General features: G+C 40.4%; 3 non-coding genes across 3 annotated transcripts; all 3 read left to right on the forward strand.

Moving 5' to 3' along the window:
- Positions 1 to 758: 758 nt before the first annotated feature.
- trnal-aag (transfer RNA leucine (anticodon AAG)) lies at positions 759 to 840 on the forward strand. Its single transcript has one exon. It is a non-coding gene; the product is annotated as a tRNA-Leu (tRNA).
- A 916-nt stretch (positions 841 to 1,756) lies between these two features.
- On the forward strand, positions 1,757 to 1,838 carry trnal-aag (transfer RNA leucine (anticodon AAG)). The gene has a single exon. It is a non-coding gene; the product is annotated as a tRNA-Leu (tRNA).
- A 2,087-nt stretch (positions 1,839 to 3,925) lies between these two features.
- trnal-uag (transfer RNA leucine (anticodon UAG)) lies at positions 3,926 to 4,007 on the forward strand. The gene has a single exon. It is a non-coding gene; the product is annotated as a tRNA-Leu (tRNA).
- The last annotated feature ends 2,859 nt before the right edge of the window (positions 4,008 to 6,866 follow it).

Consider the following 6,866-nt stretch of genomic DNA (forward strand, 5'->3'; position numbering starts at 1 on the left):
TCTACACACACACTTTCCAACAAATAGGCATACGGATATGGTGTAGCCACCTCTTACTGTACTGGTTTCATTTAAACTCTGTTCTGCTGCATTTAAAGATTGTCCTCATTATGGATGCAATTCTTTTCTCATTACAGATGAAAATCTGACAGAACCATGATCCAGTGGCTGAAGGTCACGACCTGTCTGGTAATGGTGTGGTCCATGGTGCTTTAAGATTATTGTCTCTCAGTGGGTATAGATTTGAATCCCGCTGCAATCCATCAGGTGTTTGTCCTGACTATTCAGGAAAACCTGTGCTATCATTACCATATTGTGTCTTTATGGGCTGTCACATGTATTAAGAGTTTTTGATGTTTGACCCTCCAAACTGATCAAAAACATCCTCAGCTAATGCCAAATACCATTCCATTTCCATCTTATCCAGCCATGTGAAGTTTTCAGATGAATACCTACCCATCACAAGAAAGCCATCTTCATGCCTAACAGATCAAGAGCAGCAAATATTGGGTTGTACAAAGGTTGTACAAAGGTACAAAGATCATGACAGTTATCTAATCACAAGTAGACAGCTCTAAGTATGTCAGTTCACACCTGACATTAACATGTGTTACCACTTGGCCCGGATGTTTGCACTTAATATATTTCTATGTCATGTACAAAACCTGATGACATGATTTGAGGACCAATTGAAATAATAGTTGATTTGTCGCAGGAATTTGAGGTGCCATCATAGCTGTAAAGCTGTGTCCTTGTGTGGTAGTGTGGCCGAGTGGTCTAAGGCGCTGGATTAAGGCTCCAGTCTCTATGGAGGCGTGGGTTCAAATCCCACCACTGCCACTTTGCTCTGTTCAAATGGAGTTTGTTCTTGCTCTAGTTGCAACAGATGCTACCTTGTTGCCTGCTATATCTCTTACTGATATTTGAGTGTTGAAAACTGCAGCATGTTCCTTCTGCCTTCTACACAACTTGTGGTAAGATCAGGAAAATGTCTCTTTATAAATGTCAACAAAGAGCTAATTGAATATAAAGTGGAAAATCTTCCTCAAAACCTATCGTTGACTGACAGCAGAGTGGCGCAGAGGAAGCGTGCTGGGCCCATAACCCAGAGGTCGATGGATCGAAACCATCCTCTGCTAATGTTCAACATCATCCTGGTGCTCTTTACTTTGTGGAGTTTTCAAACTAAATGCTCCTCACATTAAGACCATCTTCACACCTACCAATACTTTAGTTAGTTAGTTTCTGCATTAACTGTAAAATGCTTTAATGCTTTATGGTAAAGAAGATTCTTCTTCCTGTGATTGCCCTCAGTGTGATTCTCTAAGGTGCTGGAAATCGATGATGTCGGGTTGTATTATGAAAAAAAGCTGAACCAGGTAAAACATTTTTCCACACAGCGCAGCCTCGTTTTAGAAGAGCCCCTTGTGGTGCCACACCCCGCTGTGGGAACACACTTAGACTATTCAAATGAATGAGAAGTGTAAAAAGAATGTGGGCATATGCAGCCCAGACTATCTCCAAATGTGGTCTGACTGATTGGATCTCAGTGCATCTCAATGCATCTTGGGTGGGCTGTCCACTTGTGATTAGAACACCCAATTAATGCCAGGTATGCACTGGAACTGTCTCAAGTGAGATGTCATCTCTCTTTGGTGATGTAGTCAATTAGCAAGCACTATCCATTAACTGTGCTTTGATTGCAATCAAAGTTATTCTACTTGATTTTCAAAGCTGTAAAGCTCTCAACTTGTGTGGTAGTGTGGCCGAGTGGTCTAAGGCGCTGGATTAAGGCTCCAGTCTCTAAGGAGGCGTGGGTTCAAATCCCACCACTGCCAGTTTGCTCTGTTCACTTCTAATATGGAGTTTGTTCTGTTCACTTCTAATATGGAGTTTGTTCAGGCTCCTTGCTTTACCTGCAACAGATGTTACTTGTAGTGTGTCTTACCTATATTAAATGCTTTTGGTGTTGAAAATTTCTATAAACGTGTGGTTCGAACAGGAAACTGTGAATACTCATCTTAGCAAATGTCATTAATTTTTTTCAGCAATGATCTATTTTAATATGAAGTGGAAAATATTCCACAATACATTTGGCAAAGAGAGAGCAGAGCCTGTCAGTTTACAGGCCTCCATGCCATCTTATCCTTCAAAGCTCATGTTACGTTTTGGACAAATGACACCCATTGCCCAAAGTGTGAGATATTCAGTCCTATAGTGGGCACTGTACTTCTGTAGCGAATCCCAACACTGCCAATTGACTCACTCACTCATGGAAGTAGTGTTGAGGCAACTGATGTCTACTGACTGAACAAATGCTGTAGTGAGCACTGTATCTCTGTAGCAAATAGCTCATTGTGTGCTGTAGCAACCTTTTACTACAGTCTGATTTCAATAAAACTTATTCAGCTATTCATAACCACATCCAGTGATTCATTGGCTTGATTGGTGACACTGGGATTATGAATATAGGTATTTGACAGTGTGGATAAGTGGAAGAGATAATGAGTATATAGCCAACGCTGACCCATAAAGAAACAAAGCAGAACGTGTGGGAAGAGAGTTTCCTTATTGAACTTTCACCAAGGCTTATCAGAGGTGGGCTTTTTTTTCTAACGTTTTTTTTTTTTTTTTTTTTTTAAACTGTGTAAGCTCCAATCTTCAAATCCTACCTTCAAATCTTTATCTCCTGCTACTCTGAATATCTGGACACAAACCAAGGATTATCATGGCAAAGCAAACTTATAAATAGACACATTTCTGCTTTGGCACATTGCTTCCCAATAGGTTTACAGAGAAAGAAAGTTTTCCAGATGTGGTTCTCTTTTATGCAAGTTCATTTGATTAACATTATACCTCAATGTGAAATCACAGACTGCAGTTTCATACACTCATAGCAGTAACTGAGAGCAAAGTGGTGCAGAGGAAGCGTGCTGAGTTGCAGAAAAAAATTGGACCAGGTGAGATGTCTTCTCTCGTTAGTACTGTAGGTGACACTGTAGTATTTGATAGTGGTGTCATAACTGCAGTAGGCATGTGTGGTAATGTGGCTGAGTGGTCTCAGGTGCTGGATTAAGGCTCCAGTATCTCAGGTGACATGGGTTCAAATTCCACCCTTGCCAGCTGACTGTCTTAACTCAGGCAGTCAGACTGCTGATTTACAGCAATGCCACTCTATGCTAAACCTTTCTAACCATAAACTTGTGATCACATTAGAAAACCCTAAAAACTTATCTTTGCAAATGTCTTGAATTATTTACAAAAAGTCCTCACTGAATATGAAGTGGTCCTGACATTCATCTGGATGTTACTTTGACGTTGACGTCATTGCACACCCCCACAGATTGCAGCTGCACACACACATAAACAAAACAGAGAGCAGAGTGGCGCAGCGGAAGCGTGCTGGGCCCATAACCCAGAGGTCGATGGATCGAAACCATCCTCTGCTAATGGTAAATATTATCAACTTGCAGGCCTTCATACCACTTCTATATGCTTTCATGATCATGGCACGAATTGGCCGATATCTGCTCCTTTAGTGGACACTGCAGTTCTGTAGTGAGCAGCTGATAATTTATGTTCTGTAGCAGCCTGTGACTACTATTCAGTGAGTCTCCCTCAGTTATTATGTCTGTTCTTATTCCATATATGCACATATATGAATTAAGAAAACAATCAGAATTGAATTTAATTTTGTTTGGGTATTGCCCTTGCCGTGGGTAGTGGTTACCCACTCTGTTGACACTGTACATAGCAAGAAGTTCATGCACTCTTTTTGCACTAGCCTTCGGCAGAACTCTGGTTTTAATGAAACTCCTTCACTTATTCTGCCTATTCTCTTGACCATATTTTGAAATACTGTCTTGAGTTTTTTGTTAGAAGCGGACAGGGGCATCATCATAACAGCGGATCAGCAAATCTGTCTGGTAGTGTGGCCGAGTGGTCTAAGGCGCTGGATTTAGGCTCCAGTCTCTATAGAGGCGTGGGTTCAAATCCCACCACTGCCAGTGAAGTTTGTTGTAACTGTATTTCCTTGATGCATCTTGGTTTATGAAAATGGCAAAAAACACCCAACCTTGTCCTGTGTGTAGAAAAGAGATGAAGAAGCTGTCTCCAGCATCCAATTTACCCAGTTGAAAAAAATTGAAGCCCTCTCTTTTTTTTTCATAGATAGCCAAGGCAACAGATTTTGTGTCTTCTCCTTTGAGATTTTTTGGCGAACATTTTTTGTTTCTGGTTCACGACCTCTACTCTGTTTAATGACACCCATCTGTAACAAAGCTTATACTGCCACCTTCTGACTGCACTTTGCAGCCTAGTTTATTTGCTCCAAACCAGTTCATGCAAATGTTCCTGATTCACATTTTCATTTTTTCGACTTTTTGCAACATTACAAAAAGTTGGTTCCAATTCGCTTGCCAATTATATGGAAACAGGCCACTGATTATACTTGATAGTGGTTGAAGCAAATGCCTTACTGGAAGCTGAGGTAGTGCAGCCGAGAGTCTTAGGCACTGGATTTTAGTCACCAGTCTCTATGGAAGTGTGGTTTCAAATCCCACCATTTAGTGCTGGTGTGATAAGGCTACTCTACTCTTCTCTAAATTAAGGCACTTAAACACTAAACACTGTTGTAAGTAAAAGAGATCAAGTCGTTCTTCCTCTGGTGGTTTTTTTTTTTTTACCACTTCCCCCTGATGTAACCAGTTTTATGATCTGGCCAACAGACTCCATTTATGTGGCTAATAGTAAATGAGAGTGTATTCAGATGTAAATGGGGCCAAAGTTTTTGGATCACAAGTTGCCTCTCCTCAGTTTTGCCTGGGAGTGCTGTGTTGTTTTTTCTAGCTTCATCATTTCCTGTTGGCAGGACTCTCATGTATTGGAAGTCACCACCACTGGTCCTCAGTGTCTCACTTTTACCACAGTTGTAAAACAGTAAGTTCAGAGGCATGTGAACTCTGGCCACCTCATTAGCTACAGTCTTATTTTTCTTGCCATGGTTTTCAAAACTACTACTGGCTGCTTAATATATTTAATCAATCCATGTGGAAGTACAGTATGACAACCATGATACCTCAGTTGTGTTGGTCCAGCAGTTCAGATCTGAAGTGAATCACATTCTCTAGCTGGAAAAATTCTAAATTGGGACGGTCTGAGCTGCAGTGTGAGTGTAGCCAAAAGTCGACAATGTAAGTTCCCTCCTTTTGAGCCTCTTGTAGCCCCGGCGGCCATGGATCAAAACCCACCATACTTTTTTTACATCTGTCGTTCCAGCTCTCATTCTCCCTTTCTGAATAAATATAAAATACTACAGCTGAGTGGCCTGCCAACTTCCCTGTTAGATGACAAAAGTTGGGACTTCATATCCCTCCAGTCTGCACTTCAGAGACTAGGGCCAGATGTAGAAATCTCTGTGTGGGTTCAGGACTGAAAATCAGACAGACATTAGATCTTTTCATTAGATCTATAAAGCTCTGAGTACACACTGTTCCACACCTCAGTCATCATGAAATTTTGCCCATGTGTACAAGCATAATTACCACTCCAATATTTCAGTAATGGATGGTCAGCACAGTCCAGTTCAGTCTGGTTTGGACAAAAACACACATCATAATAAAGACATTATCCTTATGCATTAGCAATGTCCTGTGAAAAGCCACCAACAAATGAATAGGTGTCCTTTTTTTTTTTTTTTTTTTTACTGCATTATCTACATTACTGCATGATTTTAGTGACATAATATGCTCATGATAGAAAAGGAATTCATACTTTATAGATGCACACAATTTAAGTACATGAAGCAGATTATAGCAAACAGCCATCTATACTGCACCAAAGGATTTAGGAGAAGATTGAGTCCTTGTGTGTAAAAGAAGCATGTGCCAACATTAACCTGCCCTCCAAACCAGTGAAATGTGCATTATGCTTTATGTTTATTCAAAAGGCATAAAATAAAATCTAATTATGTCTAATGGACAGGTACAGTTTTACATGATGGCTGGGGGTTAGTTAGTCACGCCAAATCACATTTGATTGGCTTAATTTAAGTAAATGCACCTGATTGGTCATCAGAAATCAATTCTGGTCTAAAAATATTCAAACATTAAAACAGAGATAAATTAACAGTTAATACAAAGACACAGGATTGGAACTAAAAAATGTATTTTCCATTTCACAATATTAGTGTATTGATATTCAAAGTTGGTGTTTAATGGATCTCACCTACCGTGACCTTGTTTATCTTGTAGATTTCAGTCAAGTCTGCAGTCTTACAGCTGGACTAGAGAAGACAGTAGAGTAAAAAGAAGGGTGAGAGAAAAAAGACAGTCAGAATAAAATAGAAAGATTTAGTTTCCCATTTGAATTCTAATAAGCCCCACCACCCACCCACACTGGATAGGCCAAAGTAACTGACTAGTCTGAGGACACGGTGTCCCTAAAATTACACTCTAATCCTCAACCCACACATCTTATTATGGTCCCTGAAAATCATCTGCGCTACTTCTCCCTTTGCTCTGTTCTGTTGTCTTCTTTCTCTTACTGCCAATATAATGTCTCAGTATTTTCCATGATCTCTTTTCATCTCAATCACTGTCTCATTCCTGACATTTCACATTCATTTTCACCACACAAAGACAGCAAACATGCTAATATTCATCTACAAAGTGAGAATCTGTGAAAGTCAATCACAGCTCTAACACAATCATGTTTTAGGTTAGTTAAGATTCACAACAGGCACGGGTTGGGGTGCGTACTACGTGGGCCCTAGTGGTCTGAGCAGGTGGACCCTGGTTTGACTCCTGATCTGGCCAGACCTTTGTTGCATGTCATTCCCCTACTCTCTTTCCACTGTCCTCTAAAAT

This window comes from Lates calcarifer, unplaced genomic scaffold, assembly GCF_001640805.2.
Source record: "Lates calcarifer isolate ASB-BC8 unplaced genomic scaffold, TLL_Latcal_v3 _unitig_607_quiver_1692, whole genome shotgun sequence".
NCBI lineage: Eukaryota > Metazoa > Chordata > Actinopteri > Centropomidae > Lates > Lates calcarifer.